The sequence below is a fragment of the Balaenoptera physalus genome (assembly GCF_965194825.1).
Source record: "Balaenoptera physalus genome assembly, chromosome: 11".
Classification (NCBI taxonomy): Eukaryota; Metazoa; Chordata; class Mammalia; order Artiodactyla; family Balaenopteridae; genus Balaenoptera; species Balaenoptera physalus.
This window is the reverse complement of record NC_138896.1, coordinates 79,330,982-79,357,268: the sequence shown is the minus strand read 5'-3', so window position 1 is coordinate 79,357,268 and position 26,287 is coordinate 79,330,982. Positions and strand designations below refer to the sequence as shown.

Below are 26,287 nucleotides of genomic sequence, written 5' to 3'. Positions count from 1 at the left end.
GTATATTTATATATAGTTAAGGCCCAGCCCTAGAGGGTAACCAAAAACAAACAAAGGAAGAAATGGGGAAATATAAAACAGAGTGAAGCTATAAAGAGAGGGCCTGAGCACTGCACTTAGGAGTTGAGATTTCTTAAGACAGAAGCTACTACTAAAGGATTTGATGAAAATACTGTTTTAGGGAGATGATTCCAACAGCTCTGATAATCTAGCAGCTGTGTGTAGGATGAACTGCAGTGGGAGTCACTAGAAATAGGGAGATCCATAACTTGTACGTTTTTGCCACCAGCAATTTAGTTACTTCTTAGAGTACACAAACTTAGTTTATATGCATGTTCAATATGGATTTGTTTATATAACCTTCCTGGCTTCCTGACTAGCAAAGCACCACATATTTCAGAGGCTGGAATTTTTAAGTTGTGCCACTGAAGGGGGAAATAAAAGTTTTATTCACATGCCGTAGGGAAACACATAGAAAAGTGGTAAAATGTTCTCACCAAATAAAATCTCACAGGTAAACTAGAATGAACTTGTCAATATATACCCAAAGGTCTTACAAATGTTATGAAATTGCCAGGACATTTTCCATCTCCAAGTGACATCCCAGACACATTTGTTGTAAAGTAATTCTTTCTTGTGGAGCCAGTCCATAATAGAAAGAGAAAGCAAAAGTATTTCTATCTCTCTACATAGGAACAGAGATACGATTATGAAGAACAGAAGTAGAGAAGATGGGGAGAAGAAATTTTTTTAATTTAATGAGAACATTACAAAACATATAAAACACAGAATGATTACACCCTTCTAAAATATGCAAACAAAATTGTGACAACCCTTCACTGAGAACTCAAGACAAAGTAAATTAGATTTCTGAATCTCAGCAAGATGCAAAATAAACATATTATCAGAACATTACAGTTCTGAGAGGTGACGCTACTGAAAGCCTGTACCAAATTCCAATTTGGAAGAGATTAACCTATTTCCTATAACGGAAAACTGATGGGTTGACAGGCAAATCCTGATTATTTTCTCCTCTCATGGTGTGTTAATCACAGCAAGATGCATTCTTCTTTGTCTTTGAAGCTCCTACTGAGGTAATTAAAGAACAGATACTGATCTCAAACTCAATCTTTTAGACCCCAAGAGGTCTTAACCTCAAACGTTAAAATTTTAATGTCAACACCTAAAATAAACATGTATTTATTAAAATACCACATATTTTAGCATATTAAGGATAGAGCAAGGGGATATTGTGATATTTTAAATACACAATACTCTGACAATAATTTATAGATCATTATTTTCCTCACAAAATGTTAGCTTAAACCATCCTGAGATCAGCTGAAATAACAATAAAATAATTGCACCTCCATTCTTTACCTCTGATAGTTAAAAAACCTCACCCATAGAATAAGTCTTGTTTGCCACAAAAGGAAATCACTGTGATCACATTTGTGGGAAATACAGAACAAGGTCACTATATTTAAAGGATGTAGCCCTACATATTGTTTAATAATGCACACTATGGGCTAAATCTAAGGACAGTTGATATTGATTTATACAGTCACTAGGAGGTAGGGGAGAAGGAAAAATTAATTTTTTTCCATTAAAGATTAGCAAAATTGGCAAAACAGGAATCTAGATCTTATTTAAGAAAACAAAAACAAAAACTGCCCACACGTGAAACAGTCTATTTGGCAAACAAACTAAATGGAAATGTTAAAAGACACAAATAGTACATCTGCCCCCCAAAAGAACATTCACAGCTTTTTAAAATGCTTAATAAAGTAATCAAAATGACTATGATGGCCTTTTCTATTCTTTAAGCATAACCACTCAGGTTGGCATATAATTTTAATGTTTAAGACAACTTGTTCTTTACTCACGTCTCCCTGTTTTTAGTGACAGTTAATTCTTCAAGAGATTTATCTCCTCAAGGCTTTGACAATTCACACATCCATAGGGGAGTTCTTTAAAAATTATAATACTTCTACTTTGAAAGAGAAAAGGAAACAGTTACTGAGGACTATAAGTGAATATATAGAAATAATAATGATGAAATTTATGAAACAATGGGAAATGACTATTGGGACCAAAGAAAATAAACCCCTTACGGGGTTGAGTATAGTGCAGAGGCTCCCATTTTTCTGCCCCCCACATGATTCAGATATTCAAAACACAGTCTATTCCCAATATCTCTCATGACATTTCCCAATATCTCTCATGACATCCACTGTTTCTCAGGATGAGTAGGTAATGCCCCCAATTAAGTCACTAATTCTTTTTTAATTTTGAACAGAAATTTAGTAACAGAAAGTATCACATTCAAATTCCACCTCCATCTACCGCTTAAACACAAGGTCTTAAACATTTTTCCAAGGTTTTTTTTTGGGGGGGGGGGTTATTTATTTATTTATTTATGGCTGTGTTGGGTCTTCATTTCTGTGCGAGGGCTTTCTCTACTTGCGGCAAGTGGGGGCCACTCTTCATCGCGGTGCGCGGGCCTCTCACTATCGTGGCCTCTCTTGTTGCGGAGCACAGGCTCCAGACGCGCAGGCTCAGTAATTGTGGCTCACGGGCCTAGTTGCTCCGCGGCATGTGGGATCTCCCCAGACCAGGGCTTGAACCCGTGTCCCCTGCATTGGCAGGCAGATTCTCAACCACTGCGCCACCAGGGAAGCCCCTCCAAGGTTTTAAGGGCCAAAGGTGAAGCTGCTGGGAAGTTTTTCTTTTAAAAGGGTTGTTGATTTCTTTTACTACCATGAAACGCAACATCACTTATACCCAGAATTCACCTATGTATACAGAAATTTTAAACACAGAGCAAAGCCAAAGAAGAGTTAATTGTTCAACAGTGTCAAAAAGATACCACATAATTTACAATAATCACAAATTTTTGAGTTCTTACCATATGCTTGGATAAACTACTTTCCATGCATTTTTCCAGTTACTCTTTAAAACAGTCCTATGAGGTAGATGTTTTATTATCCCTATACCACAGATAAAGAAATTAGGACTAAAATAGGTTAAGTAAACTGCCAAAGGTAGTAATGGGGAGAGATGTACATTTTAAACTTTTTAATCTCAACTATTCTGCTATGCTACTTATGTCTGTCTGGTCATTTCACATCCACTATCTCTAATGTTTCTACCAACCATCACATGAATTAGGAATGATTTTGTTCATTTGATAGATCCGCAGGTTGAGGCTGAAACACAAGCAACCTATCTAAGTAACCTCTCTACGGTCACAATAAAATCATAAAACAGCAATCAGGCCTTATGATGCCAAATTATCAGGAAAAGTAAACTTTTAAAATTTCTTTCAGAAATGCCTTCACTACCTTCTACCACCTATTTGACATACAATCCTAATAAATTTGAGTTTCCCAGCTTCCATGTCCATGGCAGATTAAAAGGGAACAAGCATATGCCAGGGACTATGCTAGGCACTTTATACACATAACCTTATCTAAACTTCAGAATACTATGAAATAAGTAGTATCCCACATGAACAGACAGGGTAAGAAGCTAAATTATATGCCCAAAGATTACACAGAAAGTAAGAATGGCAAATAAGGTCTATTAGACACCTCATGACCATGGCAAATCCCTTGAAGATCAAGATAAGTTATATCCCTTTATCTCACTGACATCCCTAGCCCTTAACAAAATGCCTGCTGAACAGGCATCAAACAAGTATTTTATTTTTTTAAATAAATTTATTTTATTTATTTATTTTTGGCTACGTTGGGTCTGCGTTGCTGCGTGCGGTCTTTCTCTAGTTGCAGTGAGCGGGGGCTACTCTTCGTTGCGGTGCGCAGGCTTCTCGTTGTGGTGGCTTCTCTTGATGCAGCAGGGCACGGGCTCCAGGTGCACTGGCTTCAGTAGTTCTGGCACACGGGCGTAGTTATTCCGCGGCATGTGGGATCTTCCCAGACCAGGGCTCGAACCCGTGTCCCCTGCATTAGCAGGTGGATTCTTAACCACTGCGCCACCAGGGAAGCCCCACACAAGTATTTTAAATAAATATTTCGTGAGTGTGATATTTATAGCCCTGACTCATTCCATCATTTACCCACCATTTCCTGAGCACCTGTGAATAGGAATTCAGCCATCAGCCACTAAAAATAGAATATGTGACTTTCCAAAGTCACTTAGAGCAAATGCAAAACAGTAATAACAACAAATACTATCAGTAGTAATAATGTCAATAACCCCATAGGGCATTCAATGTCACCAATTCCTAGGAATTCTGATTCAGAATAATCTCTCAATTCCACACTGCCTTTCCCTCCCCATTACTGTTCCTCTAACTCAGGCCCATAACATTTGCAAAGACGATGGCTATGATTCCACACTCTTCACCCTCTACACTGATGCTAGATTTATTTCCTAAAATACAAACCTGACCATTTTGTTTCCCTTTGTAAAATGGCTGTTGACCCTTTGCCTTCAAAATTAAATCTGAGAGCTCTGATAACTTTCAAAATCTTTCATAATGACCTCAATCACCTTATCAAACTGGATTTTCCACTTTTCCTAAAAGTACCATCCATTCTATCCTTGCTTAACTACTAGCAATTCCCTACACAAGCCCCAGGTATGATTCTTGCTTACGTTGTGCTTGGACCCGAAAAGCCCTTGCTTCCACCCACCCACACTCTTTACTTGTTAAAAGCCTCCTTTTCTTTCTGAAGCCCCAGTTTAAATATCTTAACAAATAAGATTTCTCGTTCAGATAACAATTCTCACTAAATAATATTACACCTAAACCAGAGACTCAAGGCTTTATTCCAGGTTAAGCCTCTAACTCCCAACCCTTTATGTCCAAATCATACTCTGAACAGCATTACAATTCCATCTTTTTAAAACTATAACGTTTATTCCCTGTCAGAAAGTTCCAATAGGCACAAGTAACAAATGATGTTTTTTGTTTTTTTTTTTTTAAGAACATGAGTAACTTTTTTTTTTTTTAATTTATTTATTTTTGGCTGTGTTGGGTCTTCGTTTCTGTGCGAGGGCTTTCTCTAGTTGCGGCAAGCGGGGGCCACTCTTCACCGCGGTGCACGGGCCTCTTACTATTGCGGCCTCTCGTTGGGGAGCACAGGCTCCAGACGCGCAGGCTCAGTAGTTGTGGCTCACGGGCCTAGTTGCTCCGCGGCATGTGGGATCCTCCCAGACCAGGGCTCGAACCCGTGTCCCCTGCATTGGCAGGCAGATTCTCAACCACTGCGCCACCAGGAAAGCCCACAAATGATGTTTTAAAATACATTTCAAATAAATGAAATAATTCATACTTTAGAATGGAAGCTATAAAGTTTTGATTTACCATAGGATAGGCCAAACTGTATTACATCTAAATAGCAATATGCTATATGGAACAGAGCATACGTTAAAGGTTTGAATTCCAGCTCCATCACCTTCTAACATACTGTGTGACCTTGAGCATGTTATTTAACCTCTCTGAGCATCCCTTTAGTTATAAAGGGTTATTTATAAATCCCTATTTATAAATTGGGGATAATATCAGTACGTACCTCTGAGTGTTTGTTGTAAAGGTTAAATGACGTTAAGCATGTAAGGTATTTAGCACAGCATTTGTACATAGTAACTGCTAAACAAATGGCAGCTATTATTACTAAATTCACAGAATATGCATAAACGTGTAACCACTGCGACTTTCTTCAGTCAGAGAACTGATGCAAGACTTTCCTTTATGCCTTTTCCTTATAACCTTTCTTAAGCTAAGGTTCTTAAAAATAATTTACCAGTTAATTACTTAAACAGTAAACAGCTGATAGAGATATAAATAAATCAGTAACAGCTGAACTCTAACACATACAGATGTTAAAAATAGCATGCCACTGCCCCATTACACATGAATATTACCATAAATAACCACAACCTGTGCAAAGAAGCAGCTAAATCTCTGTCTCACAGCACAGACTGAAAACCATTTATAAAAAATATGAAACACACATCACAATATGGATCAGGGAATTCCCTAATCAAAGTTATATCAAAAGGAAATTACTACCCTCAGATATATGTAAATACACTCAGAATATATAGCACAGATTAGCAATCTACAGCTCACTTGACAGTGTGAACTAGCTTCTGAATAAATTAAGCAAGTGATATTTAACAGATGTCATATAATTCCATTTCTAAACCAGAGCCCTACTATACTCCTGGCCCTGAGTGAGTGACAGGGTTGGAAATCCAGTGAAGTCATGGAATAATGCTCACAGAAGCATTAACTCACTCAGTTCAAAACTCAAAATGCTCCTTAGGACACCTAGTAGCATATAAATTACTAGGGCAGGGCAGAGGTTTTCCCATTACACCCTCCTATACTATTTGAATTTTCTGTTTAAAAAAAAAAAAGAGAGAGAGAAAGAGACATGTATGGGAAGGGGCAAACAAGTATCTAACTCCAAAACTTTCAAGAGACCAGAAAGCTCAGGAAGATGGGCAATTATCAAAGTGGTCAATATCAGTTTGGCAAAGATTAAGAATAGTGATACCTGGCTCTGGCAAAATAAAAATGTGGAGAAACAGCTCTCTCACATACTGGGCATATGTACACTGGGCATAAGAGTGTAAACTGCTACACCCATTTTGGAAAATGATTCAGCAACACCTATTAAAATTTTAAATGCTTATATTCTTTGACCGAGCAATTCCACATCCAGGAATCTAACCTATAGAAACAATGAAATGCACACATGTACAATGGCAAATGCATAAGTATGTACCGAAGCAATGTTAATAGAAGTTAAAAACTGGAAACTACTAATGCCCAGCCAAACTGTCTGTCTGATTAAATATCAGACATCATAATCATCAAAAATAATGTAACGGTATGGGTACTGAAATTAAAATATATCAAGACATACAGTGATCCCTTTTATAAAAAGAATGATAGGGACTTCCCTGGTGGTCCAGTGGTAAAGAATCCACCTTACAATGCAGGGGACGCGGGTTCGATCCCTGGTCGGGGAACTAAGATCCCACATGCCATGGGGCAACTAAGCCCACGCGCCACAGCTACTGAGCTCGCGCACCTCAAGGAGAGAGCCCACGTGCTACAAACTACAGAGCCCAGGCGCCCTGGAGCCCGTGCGCCACAATTAGAGAGAGAAAACCTGCACGCCACAACTAGAGAGAAGCCCAAGCAGTGCAACAACAGATCCCGCGTGCCTCAAAAAAGATCCTGTGTGCCGCAACTAAGACCCGACACAGCCAAAAAAATAAAATAATAAAATAAAATATCCTGAAATTGAGATTCATCTTTAAAAAAAAAGAATGATATATGCTTATACACCATTAGAAAACAAAAATCTGAAAGAATGTATACAAACTATTCACAGTGCTTATCTCCACAAAAAAGAAAACTTAGAGTTAAACTTTAATATTAAAAAAGATATAAAACTTTATTCAATAAGGCTAACAAATCTTCAATTCCGCATTATCATCATTTGATGGAAGAAAGTGGAAAGAAGATGAAAAGAAGAAACAAACAAAACAAACCCCCAAATAGAAAAATATAACTACACAAAGAGAGAAAAACAGAATTTGCCAGGAAAAAAAAAGGAGGTAAACATCAAGGGAGATCAAAGAAGGAAAAAGTTCAATAAATTCAAAAGGGTTAATAAACTAGTCATCTCCTTGACACAAGAACAGACTTCAGAAGTAAAATCACTGACTTATGAAAGGTACTTAAGAGGGTTAACAGCTCACTTGCTCTTTGTTCTTTCAGATTACAGGACTCAGTTCTGAATGGAAGAGCTTCAGCAACCCACCAGAGTTCTTTATGGGGCGGCGGGGGGAGAGGGGGGAATCAAATCAAGGCATCTGGTATAAATATGGTCTTCAGGATCCCTGCCCTTAAAATAAAACAGTGCTATAAAACTGGAAAAGCATAACATTAACTTTTTATACAACACACACACAAAATGATAATATTTGTACAGCACAAGATTTCCTGACAGACTGGATGTAAAATATGAAAAAAAGGAGTCAAGAAGGATACCAAAGTTTTTGACCCAAGCAACTTAGAAGGATATACAAGTGACCCTTGAACAACACTGGAGTTAGGGACACCAATCCTCCATGGAGTTGAAAACTCCCATATAACTTTTAACTTATAGCTGGTCCTCTGTATCTGCAGTTCCATATCCAGGAATGCAACCAACCTCGGATCGTGTAGCACTGTAGTATTTACTACTGAAAAAAATCTGCATATAACTGGACCCATGCAGTTCAAACCCATGTTGTTTAAGGGTCAACTGTAACTGCCCCCACATGAACTGGAAGGGCTGAATGTGGGAAGGTTTTTTATTGAGGTTAGGGAGGTATCAGGAGTTCAGCTTTGGACATATTAAATTTGAGGTGTATGTTAGATATCAGGTGAAAATGTCAAAAAGGCAGCTGGATATGAACCTAGAGTCCAGGGAGAAAGTCTGGGCTTGAGATAAAAATGTGGTTGTCATCAGCATATACAAAGAACTGAAAGTTAAGAGACAGAATGAAATCATTGAGAAAGCAAGTACAGATAGACAAGAGGACCAAGGACAGAGTCTTGAAGCAGTCCAAAGTTTATAGGTCAGGGAGATGAAGACCAAGCAAAGGAAATTTCAAAGATGGCCAGTGAAGTAAAGTGTTGTGTCCTGGAAGCCATTGTGAATGATGTTTCCAAGAACATGGAAGAGATCAACTATGTCAAATGATGCTGAAAGATCAAGGAAGATTAGGAACAAGAACTGACCAACGGAAATAGCAACCTGGAAGCCACTGATGACCCTGACAAGAATTGTGGATGTAGTGGACAATGAAAGCCTCACCAGAGTGATTCAAGAGAAAATGGATGGAGGGGAATGAGAAAGTGTACATACAGACAAATCTTTTAAGGAGTTCTGCCCTAAAGGGAAGCAAAGATATGGGCAGTAGCTAGAAAGTTAAGTGGGGTCAAGATAATAATTTTTTAATATAACAAAAATTACACTCTTTCATATACTAACAAGAATAATCCAGTAAAGAGGAAGGGTACTTGGCCCAATCCTGAGGATTCAGAAAAGGCTTCTGATGGAACTGTCCCACGCTGAGTCATGAAGGCTGATTAAGAGTGAATCAGGATGAGAAGGGAGGGGACTGAAACAGCATGAGCAAACAGAGGTGAAAAACAACTTAGTGGGGGGGTGGCATGTGAAGCACAAGAGAATGACAGGAAGTCATGCTGGAGAGGTGAGCAGTCACCAAGCCTTTTAAGACGTATCAAGCAGTACAACCTTTATGATATAGATGATAGGGGACTTGTCACTATAGGGTTTAGATAGGTAAATACTAAGATCAAACTGACATTTCACTCAGGGAGGGAATAGCTTGAGGGGTACTAGACTGAAGGCAGGGAGACCAGTTACAGTTATTGAAATAAAGAAATAATAAGGTCCTAAACTGGACAGTGTTAGAAGCAGTGAAAGGGGCTTAGTGACAGATCTTAAGTGCTCAACTCAGTGTTGAAAGCAGCAGTTTCTAGTATGAGCTACTGAGATGATAAGGCCATTACCTGTATTTGGAAATACTGGGGAGGGGGTGGTGAATGATGATTCATTTCAATTTGGGGTATATTGTTTTTAGAGTCTCTATAGGACATTCAAGTGAATAAATGTAAGCAGGCAGTGGGTAGAAAACTCAGACCTTAGAGCTCAAGATATCTGAGAGGCATTTGAGAAGTAATTAAAATTATTGTACTATATGAGATGATCCAAAAGTAACATTTACGAGGAAGACAATGATTGAACTTTTAAGAACACTACCACTTTATGGAGAGTTAGTGGAGAATATGCTTGAAGGAATTTCAGACAAAACAGTCAAAAAGCTACAGAAAAAAATCAGGAAAAGAAATAACCAAGAGGCCAGGGAACCAGCCAAGGACTAGCACCTTTACCAGTTTAAAAAGAGATGGTGTAGTGACCTGAATACACTGGTGGGGATCAGAAATCAAGTCAAATCACGTAACAGTCTGGACTTTCCAATTCTGTTGTATTAATTTTTCAAAAATTAGTAGAATCTACAGGCCATCTCTTCCTGAGGTCTCTAAGTAGTCAAGCCAATCTGAGTGGAAAAGACTAAAGGAACTAAATACAGTTGCACCACTACCTCTTGTAGAAGAGTATTTATAGTTTTAGTAGAACAGTATTTGTGGTTGCTCTATACAAAGAAAATTGGTGATGTATTTCTTTTTTTTTTTTTTTCAGGTATTTTTTTTTTTTTTTTTTTTTTTTTTTATATTTATGGCTGTGTTGGGTCTTCGTTTCTGTGCGAGGGCTTTCTCCATTTTGCGGCAAGTGGGGGCCACTCTTCATCGCGGTGCGCGGGCCTCTCACTGTCGCGGCCTCTCTTGTTGCGGAGCACAGGCTCCAGACGCGCAGGCTCAGCAATTGTGGCTCACGGGCCTAGTCGCTCCGCGGCATGTGGGATCTTCCCAGACCAGGGCTCGAACCCGTGTCCCCTGCATTGGCAGGCAGATTCTCAACCACTGCGCCACCTGGGAAGCCCCGGTGATGTATTTCTTAATAAACCAAAAATTGTTGTCAAGTATAATAAAATGAATAGGAAAATTTTTACTTTTTATCATACCTGACTTCTTCATTGTTACATAATACTTCACCCACGACTTTACATAAACTCAACTAACAATAAATCTCATAGCCTTATATAACAAGGAAAAGTATTTAAGTATGGATGATGTAAAAACCTATAATGCTAGTACTTAGGGAAAAATATTACCAATACAATAAAAATTTGTCAGGAATGGAAAGAATTTTTGACACTGGAAGAAAAAAGATAACTTGAAGATACAGGGGGAAATAAACAGAGCAAGGATCAATTTCCGTTTCTTGATTTTAGCTCTACTTTACAATTTTTTGGCAGACAATTTGTCACACTGAAAAATCACTTACTCTCGGATGGCTGTACTGTACTAACTGGGAGTGACTCATAAGTGTTTGGTCCCACCCATACAGAAGAACTCTGCAAAGAACTTTAAAAAAAAGAAAATCAACCGGAAGCGTATTTTCATATGAGCACCTAACACAAAATCATTAAAGCATAGAAAAGATGTGACAGAATTATTACTCGCTATGAGAAAGTTAAAAGCATTTTCTTGGAGTGGGGTGGGGGTGACTCTCAAGGTGTGAGTCATAGGATTAAAGAACAACTGGATCCAGGATTTAGCGAAAGCTGGAAAAGCAGGATTCAGATCACATGCAGCTCTCCAGGCCAGAGAGAAAAAAAAGTTGAGTTGGGTTAGTGCCTCCAGAGTTTAGGTGAGTCACAGAGAGAGCAGAGAGAGAAAACCACGACCAGACTGGACTTCAGCACATGGGAGAAATCTGTAGCTGTTATCTTTTGGTTTATTTCTTCCCTTATTAATTTACTATTAAAATATGTTAATTACATTCAAAGAAGCTAAAACAGAGGTTACCCCAGAATCTTACTACTCCACAGATGTGGACAAGCTCTGCCCCATTGCTTTGCATGTGGACTAGACCAAAACACAAAGCTAACGTCACTATCACAACCTTTCTAGCACTACATATTTTGATTTTGCTAATTTAATATAACAACCATCTTGTAAGATATTTATTTCTGTGGTTACTAGCAAGGATGTCTGTTTACTACATATACTCACCTTGAACAAACTGACTGCATAGATCTTTGGTCTACCTACAAAAATCTTGTTGACCTTCTTTTATATTGCAAAGGACATTTTGTGTGTTATATATACTCATTTTTCTGTCATAATTAATGCAAATGATGTTCTATTTCCATTTTTCTCATTTTTCATGGAACCAAAGTAGTTATCAATGTTTATTTAGATATTCATTAATTTTTTTTTTTTTTGCCTTCACTTGGTTTTAGGCTCTAGCAGTTGCTCATGTACCAATAAATCCTGAAGGGGTTTCCATTATTATACAGTCATACTGCATGTCTTAGAACTTTTCACTTACCTGATCCAATCATTCCAGTTTAACTCTTTTATATCATTTATTTATGTTTCTTCTCAAATACAGTGCTATCATCCTTTCTTTAAAAGAAACATTTTTTGTGGCTAAGTAATGATATAAAATGTAATGGGTTCCAAGCAATTCTACACCTAGGTATCTAGCCAAGAGAAATAAAAGACACAAAGTACTGTACACAAATGTTCCTAGCAGCGCTGTTCATAGTAACCAAAAGTTGGAGGCCATCCAAATATCCATCAACCACTGAATAAATAAGATATATCAGCAATAAAGTGAATGAACTATTGATACATTCTATAAAATAGATGAACCTCAAAAACATAATGCTAACGGAAAGAAGCCAGACACAAGTGACTGCATATAGTATGATTTTTGTTTATTTAAAATTTCTGGAATATACAAACCTATAGAGGCAGAAAACAGATCAGTGGTTACCTAAGGCTGCATGTGGGATCAAGGACTGAATGCAAATAGGCACAAGAGAACTTTTGGGGGTGATGAAAATGTTTTATAGCTAGATTATGGTGAAGATTACAAAACTACAGATTTACTAAAAACCATTAACTTCAAGTAAACTAAACTTACTTTTATAATGGGTAAATTTTATGGAATGTAAATTCTACTTCAATAAAGCTGTTTTTAAAAAGCCGATGAACAGAGGAAGGATGAAAAGAATATATGAATATATACACGCACATAGGAAATAACTTTGTAATATAAAAATTTAAGGGATTCAGCTTGTTACTGATAAAAGTGGCAGAAAGTATTTTAAATAACACTCAGTGCATTCAAGAGTGACATAAGAGAAACATTTTCACAAGCTGGTCATGGGAGTGTAAATTGGCACAACCTGTCTGGAAAGCAGTTTGGCAAAGTATACGAAGCGAGCTTTAAAACAATGTCCCCTTTGATTTACTTCTGAGAGCTCAGCCTACAGAAGTAATAAAAAACATAAATAAAGATCTAGGTATACAGATATTCAGCAAAGCAAAATTTATAATAGTTTTAAAAGATGGAACCTATGTAAATATTCAACAATGGAAGAACAGTTAAGAAAACTGCAGCCTATCCGTGAATATTCTGCACTCTTTAAAAATATCTGTGTGCCTATGACCCAGCATAGAGCATGACATCACTGCTGCCACCACCACGACCTACACTCAGGAGGAAGATCCTCTAAGAGGAAGATTCTCACCATTTCCTGCGGGTCATGGCTAGCAGAGCACTGGTGGCATCCCGTAACTGTGCCAATGATGGTACATTTGAAATGAAGAAATGTGACCTTCATGGGTAGTAAGAGGGCCCTCTTATCACAACAGTGCTCGGTAGTGAAGAGAGACTCAGACTCTATGGGATGATACAGACTGTTTGCCAATGGAATCAAACAGAAAGTTATTCGTGGTTTTTGTTACTTATGTAATGTCAAGAAGATTGTGGGGGACTTGAGGTCGGGATAAATATCATAGATCATCTCGTCACCGCTTACTGGGCTCATGGCTTTAGCTTTACTTGTGGACATTCTGTCCTAGAAATTTGTAGAGTTTACAGGACAAAGAGAAGGTTGTGCTAAAGGAAAAGTAGGATTAATACACATGTACACTAAGACCTTCTACAGGGATCAGGGCATTGTCAGAGCTCAGGTTCCCCTGAGCACTGGTCTGGCCTGTAAGTACAGTTACCACTCAGTATCCAAGGGGGATTGGTTCCAGGACTCCCATGGATACCAAAATCCTCAGATGCTCAAGTCCCTTATATAAAATAGCATTGTATTTGCATATAACCCTATGCACATCCTCCCATATACTTTAAATCATCTCTAGATTACTCATAATACCTCATACAATGTAAATGCTATGTAAATAGTTGCCAGTGCATGGAAAATTCAATTTTTGCTTTTTGGAACTTTCTGGAATTTTTTTCCCAAACATTTTCAATCTGCAGTTGGTTGAATCGGTGGATGCAGAGCCCATGGATAGGGAGGGCCAATTGTATAATGGAAAAAATGAGGTCTGTTTTACTTTATATTTGAAGCATACAATATGGCAACTTTGTGGAAATGACCATTTATTTTCATCTGTGAGAAAAACCACTGTGGAATGGAAACATCTGTTTAGAGAGCAGCAGCCATCACTGATTACTACAAGAAAGGCAGTTTTCTTCCTGGGCTTAGGTCAGATGGAATGGATGCTCTATGTGTCCAGGAGGCAACAAAGATTGCAGCTGCCTATTACAGATCTGTATAGGGGATCATACTGATAGAGCTGCAGACTCAACATTATGAAGGACACAGTATGCATGATCTTGGAGCCAGTTACTATACACAAGAAGAAATACAAGAAGTAAGAAGAGTGACCCTATTATGCTTCTCCAAGATAGAATAGCACACAGCAATACTGCCAGTGTTGAAGAATGAAAGGAAACTGATGTTGAAGTGAAGAAAGAAATTGAGAGCACAGTCTAGTTTGCTACAGTTGATCCCAAACCACCTTTAGAAGAGCTAGGCCATCACTTCTATTACAGTGATCCACCTTTTGAAGTTTATGGATCAAGTGAATCATTTAAAGGAAGACTGCAGGGACTTCCCTGGTGGTCCAGTGTTTAAGACTCCATGTTCCCAGTGTAGGGGGCCCGGGTTTGATCCCTGGTCAGGGAACTAGATCCCACATGCCACAACTAAGAGTCCACGTGCCACAACTAAGAGTCCGCATGCCACAAATAAGAGCCTGCATGCCACAGCGAAGATCCCGTGTGGTGCAACTATGACCCGGAGCAGAATGAATGAATGAATGAATGAATGAATAAATAAATAAATAAATAAATAAATAAACACTGTAAATTTACTATTATGCCTTCAACAGAACAGTCAATGGTCAACTTCAAGAAACTTTGTGTTCTCAACTTTAAAAGAAATAAAACCCATCAAACAAACAAACAGTTTGTAAACGTGTTTATGCTAAAATTAAGTTTAAAAAGATGGGAGAAAAATTTAATGGGTTCCAAAATTCCAGTGGTACAGTGAAAAGTACATCTTCTTCCCCATGTCCCACAGTTTCCCAATTTCCCTCCACAGAAGCAAATATGTTACTAGTCTCTTCTATAAGAAAAAATGAAATTTTTAAAAACTGAAACAAATCGACAAACACAAAAGACAATTCAAAATGTTTAAAGGAAAAGTTCATAAACTCTTACATTTAGAAAGAAAAATATGGAGGGAGAAATAGGAACACTTTGTAATTAACGTGAACCAAGTAGCAGAAGATACGAAAAGTATAGGCTGGGGGAATTTGGAAGCATTGAGTTAAATCTATGGGGAGATAGAATAAGATATTAGACATGTAGGAGAGGAACTCTCTCATATCTATACTTACACAAACAACTCATCCTAAAATAAAATCCAATTCCGAAGTCAGGCAGAGATTTTTCCCTCTTGTGTCAGTGAGTCACAAAGCTGTCTCAAGCTGATTTTACCTATCAAGCCAGAAGACATACCACTCTCTTGTTATGAGGACTATAGCTAGGTATGTTTAATGAACAAGTTATTACAATTAGAGGAAAATACCTTATATTTGTTATAAGTAACAAATTGTATCACTTAACTGTGGCAGTCAAACTACTGCCTTTTGCTTCCTGGCAATGTTAACTCTACTAATTTATTCTCTAACACAGAAATAATGCCCCCCATGGTGGGCTGCCTACTGCAGTCACTCCATGTAGAAAAGGAGAGAGCTTCTGAAGATCTAAGAATAAGTGTATTAAAATACAAATTTCATCTTCATTTTGACTGCCATTATAAACTGAGGTATCACAGAGTGACTTGTTCGCAGACAAAAATTTCCCAAGCAATGGAATAGCTGAGTCACTATTCACCAAAGACTTAATTAATTATCTCATATAGTCAGGGAAAGAAAATGATATAATATTATAAAAGTCATCTATTTTTGTAGTCTTTGTTCAGGGTTCCAAAAATGAATTTCAATATGGTTGCTGACTCTGAAAGTGATTTTCACACTCAGATTTACCTCTTAAAACATTTGGGTACATTCTTTTTCTGGGATTAAATTAAATAACATCTATGCATCAATCGAGTTACACCAGAGGTAATGCTCCACCAACTTCTAGCTGAGTTTACAATATAACATTAGCTTTTTCTAGAATGGGCAAGTCAACTGAGCTGTAACATTCCCTTGGGCTTTATGCCATTTCTCAAGTTTAAAATTGAAACATCAGTTGAAGAAAAACAGGTACAACCTAACAGCCTATGCAACTTAATTACAGGCAGATTAAGCTGCACACATCAGCTTCAGAACAAAAGGAGTCAGAAAAAAACTAAAAAATCAAATATGAGATTTTTACTGCTGAAATGGTCTATAAAATACTCTCATGGATGAGATAACTTAGGACCTCAAAGAAGCTGCCTGCACAAGAACACAAAACAAATAAGGCAAGCTGGGGGTGGGGGCCAGGGCCTCCAAAACATTCTATTTCACAAATCAATAGCCTCCACAATCTCAAAAATATCTATATAGAAAACTGACTAAACTTTCAAATGACAAATTTAAGAATCACTCACTTGACTAAAAATATTGGCAATAAATAACCTCATTAGAAAGGATCTACATACCAGTAAAAATGGTTAACATTTACTGAATTCTTACTGTGTGCCAGGCTCTATATTAAGTCCTTTACATGTATTTAATTCACTTAATTCTCACCACTCCCCTGTGAGGTATTATTATTAACCCCACTTTAAAAACAAGAAAATTGAGGCAGAGTTTCTGGCAAATTACTTGCCAGAAGTCACCAAGCAAATAAGAACTAGGGTATGAACCCATATAATGATCTCCTCAGCTGTAGTCCCTAACTCCCCACTTCTGACCTCCCAGCTCTTAACCATTCTACTATACTGCCTTTTACATTTTAGTCCAATTTCTCATTTTACATATAAGGAAACTATGTCCCCAAGGAAGAGATAAAATTCAATCAACGTGGGCTTCCCTGGTGGAGCAGTGGTTGAGAATCTGCCTGCCAATGCAGGGGACACGGGTTCGAGCCCTGGTCTGGGAAAATCCCACATGCCACGGAGCAACTAGGCCCGTGAGCCACAATTACTGAGCCTGCGCGTCTGGAGCCTGTGCTCCACAACAAGAGAGGCCGTGACAGTGAGAGGCCCGCGCACCGTGATGAAGAGTGGCCCCCGCTTGCCGCAACTAGAGAAAGCCCTCGCACAGAAACGAAGACCCAACACAGCCAAAAATAAATAAATAAACAAAGTAAACAATGCGTTAAAAAAAAAAATTCTTTAAAAAAAAAAAATTCAATCAAGGTTTAAAATCATTTAATAACAGTACTAGTATTAGGATGCAGGTTTCCTATTCCCATTATGCTCTCCTATTTCACACTGCGCTTTTCCTATTTTTCTATCATCCTATTATCCTCTTCCACATTGGGCTTTTCCTATTTTCCTATCATTTTTCCTATTTCACATTGGGCTTTTCCCCTCTTCTGGTCTTTTTCAAAATTAATTTGTTTTTCTGAGTATAAAATACTTATCACTGAAGTCAAGAAAGTACAATAAAGTATAGAAGAAAATTAAAATTATTCCTCCCAGCTTCCAAGGATAATCATTGTCAACAGTTTAACTTATTTATTTATATGCATTACAAGACCAACACTCCATTTCCCTGCCCCATATGTTTAAAGAAGTTTACAGACCTACTTTACAAGTAGTTGTATATTAATTTGACTTTTTCACTTAAATCACTATTTTCCCAAGGCATTAAATATTTTTTGAATATGACTAAATGGCTACATGACATTTCATAAATTTCATTAAGATATTTAATCATAGGTCTACTGACTATATATATGGAAGACTTCTTGCAATTAATCTCTTTGATGAAACTGTTATACATACATCTTTATGCAACATATCTGTTAATATTCTTAGATTAAGTCCCTGAAAATGATATTACTGAGTTAAAGGGTATAATAATATGTAACACATATGTGCTGCTTACTATTGCCAAACTATTCTAAGTGTTTCACAGATATTAGCTTGTTTAATCCTTGCAACAACCCTGAGAGATGAAATGAATGCCCAGAGAGAACAAGTGACTGGCCCAAGATCATATGGCTGAGAAAGTGGCACAGCCAGGAATCACACCCAGCTAGTCAGAATCCAGGATCCAGGCTCTTCATCATTATGCTGGACTATTTTAATTCCACACTTTTCAACCACATGATGCCAAGTCTCCTAGACGTTTACTACAAATGTACAAAAATCATCTGAGAAACCTGTTTTCAGTAAGCATCTCAGGAGATTCTAAAGTTTGAAACTACTATCCTGATCTAAAAATTTTTAAATAGTACAACATCTAATAAACCCTTCTCATAAAACTACTGACAGACCACTGACAGTTTATATTGGTTGACGTTTAATATACAAATGGGAGGGCCAAGTAAGAGAACACTCAAAAATGGTTAAAATATGACCTCATGACCTGGGATTAGGCAAATGATTTCTTAGACGTGATACCAAAAGCACAAATGGTAATATAAATTAAAAATTTTAGGGTCGTTAGAATTATTTTTAAAATAAAGGATAAACTGAACTTCAAAATTTAAAAATTCTGTGCTATAAAAGACACCATAAGGACACATATTATGTGATTCCACTTATATAAGTCACCTAGAATAAGCAAATTCACAGAGCCACAAAGTAGAAATAGCAGTTATTAGAGCCTCAGGGAGAAGAGGAGAGTTATTATTTAATGGGTATAGAGTTTCTGTTCAGGATGATGGAAAAGTACTGAAAATGGAGACAGCAGAAGCAACAACTACAATCCTGCAGCCTGTGGAACAAAAACCACATTCACAGAAAGATAGACAAGATGAAAAGGCAGAGGGCTATGTACCAGATGAAGGAACAAGATAAAACCCAAGAAAAACAACTAAATGAAATGGAGATAGGCAACCTTCCAGAAAAAGAATTCAGAATAATGATACTAAAGATGATCCAGGACCTCAGAAAAAGAATGGAGGCAAAGATCAAGAAGATGCAAGAAATGTTGAACAAAGATGTAGAAGAATTAAAGAACAAACAAACAGAGATGAACAATACAATAACTGAAATGGAAACTACACTAGAAGGAATCAATAGCAGAATAATTGAAGCAGAAGAACGGATGAGTGACCTGGAAGACAGAATGGTGGAATTCACTGCTGCGAAACACAATAAAGAAAAAAGAATGAAAAGAAATGAAGACAGCCTAAGAGACCTCTGGGACAACATTAAACGCAACAACATTCCCATTATAGGGGTCCCAGAAGGAGAATAAAGAGAGAAAGGACCAGAGAAAATATTTGAAGAGATTATAGTCGAAAACTTCCCTAACATGGGAAAGGAAATAGCCACCCAAGTCCAGGAAGGGCAGAGAGTCCCACACAGGATAAACCCAAGGAGAAACACACTGAGACACATGATAATCAAACTGGCAAAAATTAAAGACAAAGAAAAATTATAGAAAGCAGCAAGGGAAAAATGACAAATAACATACAAGGGAACTCCCATAAGGTTGACAGCTGATTTCTCAGCAGAAACTCTACAAGCCAGAAGGGAGTGGCATGATATACTTAAAGTGATGAAGGGGAAGAACCTACAACCAAGATTACTCTACCCGGCAAGGATCTCATTCAGACTCGATGGAGAAATCAAAAGCTTTACAGACAAGCAAAAGCTAAGAGAATTCAGCACCACCAAACCAGCTCTACAACAAATGCTAAAGGAACTTCTCTAAGTGGGAAACACAAGAGAAGAAAAGGACCTACAAAAACGAACTCAAAACAATTTAAAAATGGTCATAGGTACATACGTATTGATAATTACCTTAAACATGAATGGATTAAATGCTCCAACCAAAAGACACAGGCTTGCTGAATGTATACAAAAACAAGACCCATACATATGCTGTCTACAAGAGACCCACTTCAGACCTAGGGACACATACAGACTGAAAGTGAGGGGATGGAAAAAGATATTCCATGCAAATGGAAATCAAAAGAAAGCCAGAGTAGCAATACTCATATCAAATAAAATAGACTTTAAAATAAAGAATGTTATAAGAGACAAGGAAGGACACTACATAATGATCAAGGGATCAATCCAAGAAGAATATATAACAATTATAAATATATATGCACCCAACATAGGAGCACCTCAATACATACGGCAACTGCTAACAGCTATAAAGGAGGAAATCGACAGTAACACAGTAATAGTGGGGGACTTTAACACCTCACTTACACCAATGGACAGATCATCCAAAATGAAAATAAATAAGGAAACAGAAGCTTTAAATGACACAATACCTCAGATAGATTTAATTGATATTTATAGGACATTCCATACAAAAACAGCAGATTACACTGTCTTCTCAAGTGTGCACGGAACAGTCTCCAGGATAGATCACATCTTGGGTCACAAATTAAGCCTCAGTAAATTTAAGAAAACTGAAATCATATCAAGCATCTTTTCTGACCACAACGCTATGAGGTTAGAAATCAACTACAGGGGAAAAAACGTAAGAAACACAAACACACGGAGGCTAAACAATACGTTACTAAATAACCAAGAGATCACTGAAGAAATCAAAGAGGAAATCAAAAAATACCTAGAGACAAATGACAATGAAAACACGACGATCCAAAACCTATGGAATGCAGCAAAAGCAGTTCTAAGAGGGAAGTTTACAGCTATACAAGCCTACCTCAAGAAACAAGAAAAATCTCAAATAAACAATCTAACGTTACATCTAAAGGAACTAGAGAAAGAAGAACAAACAAAACCCAAAGATAGCAGAAGGAAATAAATCATAAAGATCAGAGCAGAAATAAATGAAACAGAAACAAAGAAAACAATAGCAAAGATCAACAAAACTAAAAGCTGGTTCTTTGAGAAGATAAACAAAATTGATAAACCATTAGCCAGACTCATCAAGAAAAAGAGGGAGAGGACTCAAATCAATAAAATTAGAAATGAAAAAGGAGAAGTTTCAACAGACACCACAGAAATACAAAGCATCCTAAGAGACTACTACAAGCAACTCTATGCCAATAAAATGGACAACCTGGAAGAAATGGACAAATTCTTAGAAAGGTATAACCTTCCACGACTGAACCAGGAAGAAATAGAAAATATGAATAGACCAATCACAAGTAATGAAATTGAAACTGTAATTAAAAATCTTCCAACAAACAAAAGTCCAGGACCAGATGGCTTCACAGGTGAATTCTACCAAACATTTAGAGAAGAGCTAACACCTATCCTTCTCAAACTCTTCCAAAATATTGCAAAGGAAGGAAAACTCCCAAACTCATTCTATGAGGCCACCATCACCCTGATACCAAAACTAGACAAAGATACTACAAAAAAACGAAATTACAGACCAATATCACTGATGAATATGGATGCAAAAATCCTCAACAAAATACTAGCAAACAGAATACAGCAACACATTACAAGGATCATACACCATGACCAAATGGGGTTTATCCCAGAGATGCAAGGATTCTTCAATATACGCAAATCAATCAATGTGATACACCATATTAACAAACTGAAGGAGAAAAACCATCTGATCATCTCAATAGATGCAGAAAAAGCTTTGGACAAAATTTAACACCCATTTATGATAAAAACCCTCCAGAAAGTGGGCATAGAGGGAACCTACTTCAACATAATAAAGGCCATATATGACAAACCCACAACAAACATCATTCTCAATGGTGAAAAACTGAAAGCATTTCCTCTAAGATCAGGAACAAGACAAGGATGTCCAATTTCACTGCTATTATTCAACATAGTTTTGGAAGTCCTAGCCATGGCAATCAGAGAAGAAAAAGCAATAAAAGGAATACAAATTGGAAAAGAAGAAGTAAAACTGTCACTGTTTGCAGATGACATGATACTATACATAGAGTATCCTAAAGATGCCACCAGAAAACTACTAGAGCTAATCAATGAACTTGGTAAAGTTGCAGGATACAAAATTAATGCACAGAAATCTCTTGCATTCCTATACACTAATGATGAAAAATCTGAAAGAGAAATTAAGGAAACACTCCCACTTACCACTGCAACAAAAAGAATAAAATACCTAGGAATAAACCTACCTAGGGAGACAAAAGACCTGTATGCAGAAAACTATAAGACATTGATGAAAGAAACTAAAGATGATACCAAGAGATGGAGAGATATACCATGTTCTTGGACTGGAAGAATCAACATTGTGAAAATGACTCTACTACCCAAAGCAATCTACAGATTCAATGCAATCCCTATCAAATTACCAATGGCACTTTTTACAGAAATAGAACAAAAAATCTTAAAATTTGTATGGAGACACAAAAGACCCCGAATAGCCAAAGCAGTCTTGAGGGAAAAAAACGGTGCTGGAGGAATCAGATTCCCTGACTTCAGACTATACTACAAAGCTACAGTAATCAAGATAATATGGTACTGGCACAAAAACAGAAATACAGATCAATGGAACAGGACAGAAAGCCCAGAGATAAACCCACGTACCTATGGTCAACTAATCTATGACAAAGGAGGCAAGGATATACAGTGGAGAAAAGACAGCCTCTTCAATAAGTGGTGCTGGGAAAACTGGACAGCTCCATGTAAAAGAATGAAATTAGAACACTCCTTAACACCATACACAAAAATAAACTCAGAATGGATTAGAGACCTAAATGTAAGACTGGGCACTATAAAACTCTTAGAGGAAAACATAGGAAGAACACTCTTTGACATAAATCACAGCAAGATCTTTTTTGATCCACCTCCTAGAGTAATGGAAATAAAAACAAAAATAAACACATGGGGCCTAATGAAACTTAAAAACTTTTGCACAGCAAAGGAAACCATAAACAAGACGAAAAGACAACCCTCAGAATGGGAGAAAATATTTGCAAATGAATCATCAGACAAAGGATTAATCTCCAAAATATATAAACAGCTCATGGAGCTCAATATTAAAAAAACAAATGACCCAATCCAAAAATGGGCAGAAGACCTAAATTGACATTTCTCCAAAGACATACAGATGGCCAAGAAGCACATGAAAAGCTGCTCAACATCACTAATTATTAGAGAAATACAAATCCAAACTACAGTGAGGCCTCACACCAGTTAGAATGGGCATCATCAGAAAATCTACAAACAACAAATGCTGGAGAGGGTGTGGAGAAAAGGGAACCCTCTTGCACTGTTGGTGGGAATGTAAATTGATACAGCCACTATGGAGAACAGTATGGAGGTTCCTTAAAGAACTAAAAATAGAATTACCATATGATCCAGCAATCCCACTACTGGGCATATACCCAGAGAAAACCATAATTCAAAAAGACACATGCACCCCAATGTTCACTGCAGCACTATTTACAATAGCCAGGTCATGGAGGCAACCTAACTGCCCATCGACAGATGAATGGATAAAGAAGATGTGGTACATATGTACAATGGAATATTACTCAGCCATAAAAAGGAACGAAACTGGGTCATTTGTAGAGACGTGGATGCATCTAGAGACTGTCCTACAGAGTGAAGTAAGTCAGAAAGAGAAAAACAAATATCGTATATTAACGCATATATGTGGAACCTAGAAAAATGGTACAGATGAACCGGTTTGCAGGGCAGAAATTGAGACACAGATGTAGAGAACAAACGTACGGATACCAAGGGGGGAAAGCAGCGGGGGGTGGGGGGGGTGGTGTGAGGAATTGAGAGATTGGGATTGACATGTACACTGATGTGTATAAAATGGATGACTGATAAGAAAAAAAAAGTACTTAAAATGAATGAAGGTGATGGTTGCAATACATTGTGAATGTATTTAATACCACTTAAAATGGTAAAAATGGTAAATTTTCTGTTATGTGTATTTTACAATAATACTTTTTTAAAGGCACCATTAAGACATTCTACAAAATGGGGAAAAATATTTGCAAATCATTCATCTGATAAAGGAATTGTATCCAGAATATACAACTCAACAATAAAAAGATAAATAATCCATTTTTTTAAACAGGGAAAGGATACGAACAGACATTTCCCCAGAAAAGTATACAAATGGCCAATAAGTACATGAAAAGATGCTCAATATTACTAGTTAGTAACTGGGGAAATACAAATCAGAAACACAGTGAGACACTTCATACTCACTGAATGGCTACAATAAAAGAGACAGATAATAAGAAGTTTGAACAAGAAGTAGAGAAACTAAACCTTCATAAGTTGCTGGTGAGAATGTAAAATAGTACAGCCACTTTGGAAAACAGTTTGGCAGTTCCTCTACACAAAAACTTGTACATATATGTTCACAGCGGCATCTTTTTCTTTTTTTAATATTTATTTATTTATTTATTTGGTTGCATGGGGTCTTAGTTGCGGCAGGCGAGCTCCTTAGTTGTGGCACATGGGCTCCTTAGTTGCGGCCTGTGAACTCTTAGTTGCGGCATGCATGTGCGATCTAGTTCCCTGACCAGGGATCGAACCCGGGCCCCCTGCGTTGGGAGCGCAGAGTCTTATCCGCTGCGCCACCAGGAAAGTCCCGGCATTTTTTAATAGCCAAAAAATAGAAATGACCCAAATATCCATCAGCTGATAAATGGGTAAATGAAATGTTATATATATCCCTACAAAGGAATATTATTTGGCAATAAAAAGGTATGAAGTACCAATACATGCTACAGCATGGACGAATCTTGAAAACTTATGCTGAATGAAAGAAGCCAGGCACAAGAGGTCACATGTTGTATGATTCCATTTATATGAAATTCCCAGACAGGTAAATCTATAGAGACAAAAATTAGATTAGTGGTCACCAGAAGCTGGGAGAAGAGGAAATGGGGAGTGACTGCTAATGGGTACAGAGTTTCTTTTGGGGGCAACGAAAACATTCTGGAATTAAATGTGGTAATCACTGCACAATTCTGTGAATATACTAAAAACAACTGAAGTGTATCAAAAAACTAAAAATAAACTAAAAAATATCGTTAAGAAATTCATGATAAGGACATAAATTTTGAAATTAAGTGCTTAGAAGTGGTAATTTAAGACTGTAAATAGGGCTTCCCTGGTGGCGCAGTGGTTAGGAATCCGCCTGCTAATGCAGAGGACACGGGTTCGAGCCCTGGTCCGGGAAAATCTCACACGTCGCGAGCAACTAAGCCCGTGCGCCACAACTACCGAGCCTGTGCTCTAGAGCCCACGATCCACAACTACTGAGCCTGCATGCCACAACTACTGAAGCCCACGTGCCTAGAGCCCGTGCTCAGCAACAAGAGAAGCCACTGCAGTGAGAAGCCTCTGCACCGCAACAAAGAGTAGCCCCCACTCACCGCAACTAGAGAAAGCCTGTGTGCAGCAATGAAGACCCAATGAGGCCAAAAAAATTAATTAATTAATTAATTAATTAAAAAAAAAAAGACTGTAAGTATATGAATTTTGAGAGAGGATGGGGCGTGGAATCTAAAGGATAAAGATAAAGTCTTTATGGAAACCATAAACAATGGAAACAAAGACGGAAATGTCAAAACTGTCAAAAAAGTCAAAAAAATTAAGAACTAGGAAAGTATGTGTCATGCAAACAAAAGTTTGAAAAGTTCTATTAAAATTCACACTGAGGAAAATGGAAAAGTAAGTTTCAGAGTAGGGAGAAAACAACCAAAACAAAATCATTCAATGACTCATCTAAAGAGATTCCCTGATGACTTTAAAAAAAAAACAATCTAACTTAGTACATAAAAAACAAGGTTAAGAAAATACACATACGGTCTAAATTTATAAAATTGAAGCCGATATGGACGGATTTTACCAAGTGTAGAGCACTAGCAATTGAGGGCAAAACTGAAATTTAACCAGAATACTTTGGATACATATTAACAGTATTGCTTTTACACAGCAAATTTATAGGACAAGATGAACTGAACTATGTTGGATTCCCTGTCAGTAAATCAAGCACTCCCTTTTGTCCTAAATAGACTGAGGTGATGATGAAAAACTGATGATGGCACACTGCACGCCAGAATGTCAGCTCCATGGGGGCAGGGACTTTGTTTTGTTTAACTAGAACAATGCTTAGCACACAGGAAGAACTCAATAATATTGGCTAAATGAATCAACAGCACTTTGAAATCTAGAGAATACTGTGTATATGTTTTAGGAATTCCCATCTAGATTAGGGAATTCTTCA

At 37.4% G+C, this 26,287-nt stretch overlaps 1 protein-coding gene and 1 pseudogene across 45 annotated transcripts in view; one reads left to right on the top strand and one right to left on the bottom strand.

Moving 5' to 3' along the window:
* Positions 1–26,287, bottom strand: part of SLMAP (sarcolemma associated protein) — a 151,094-nt gene that overhangs the window by 97,871 nt on the left and 26,936 nt on the right. The window lies entirely within an intron of this gene.
* On the top strand, positions 13,243–23,086 carry LOC309638148 (pyruvate dehydrogenase E1 component subunit alpha, somatic form, mitochondrial pseudogene; annotated as a pseudogene). Its single transcript, XR_014268564.1, has 3 exons — positions 13,243–13,288; positions 14,064–17,017; positions 17,356–23,086. The product of XR_014268564.1 is annotated as a pyruvate dehydrogenase E1 component subunit alpha, somatic form, mitochondrial pseudogene (transcript).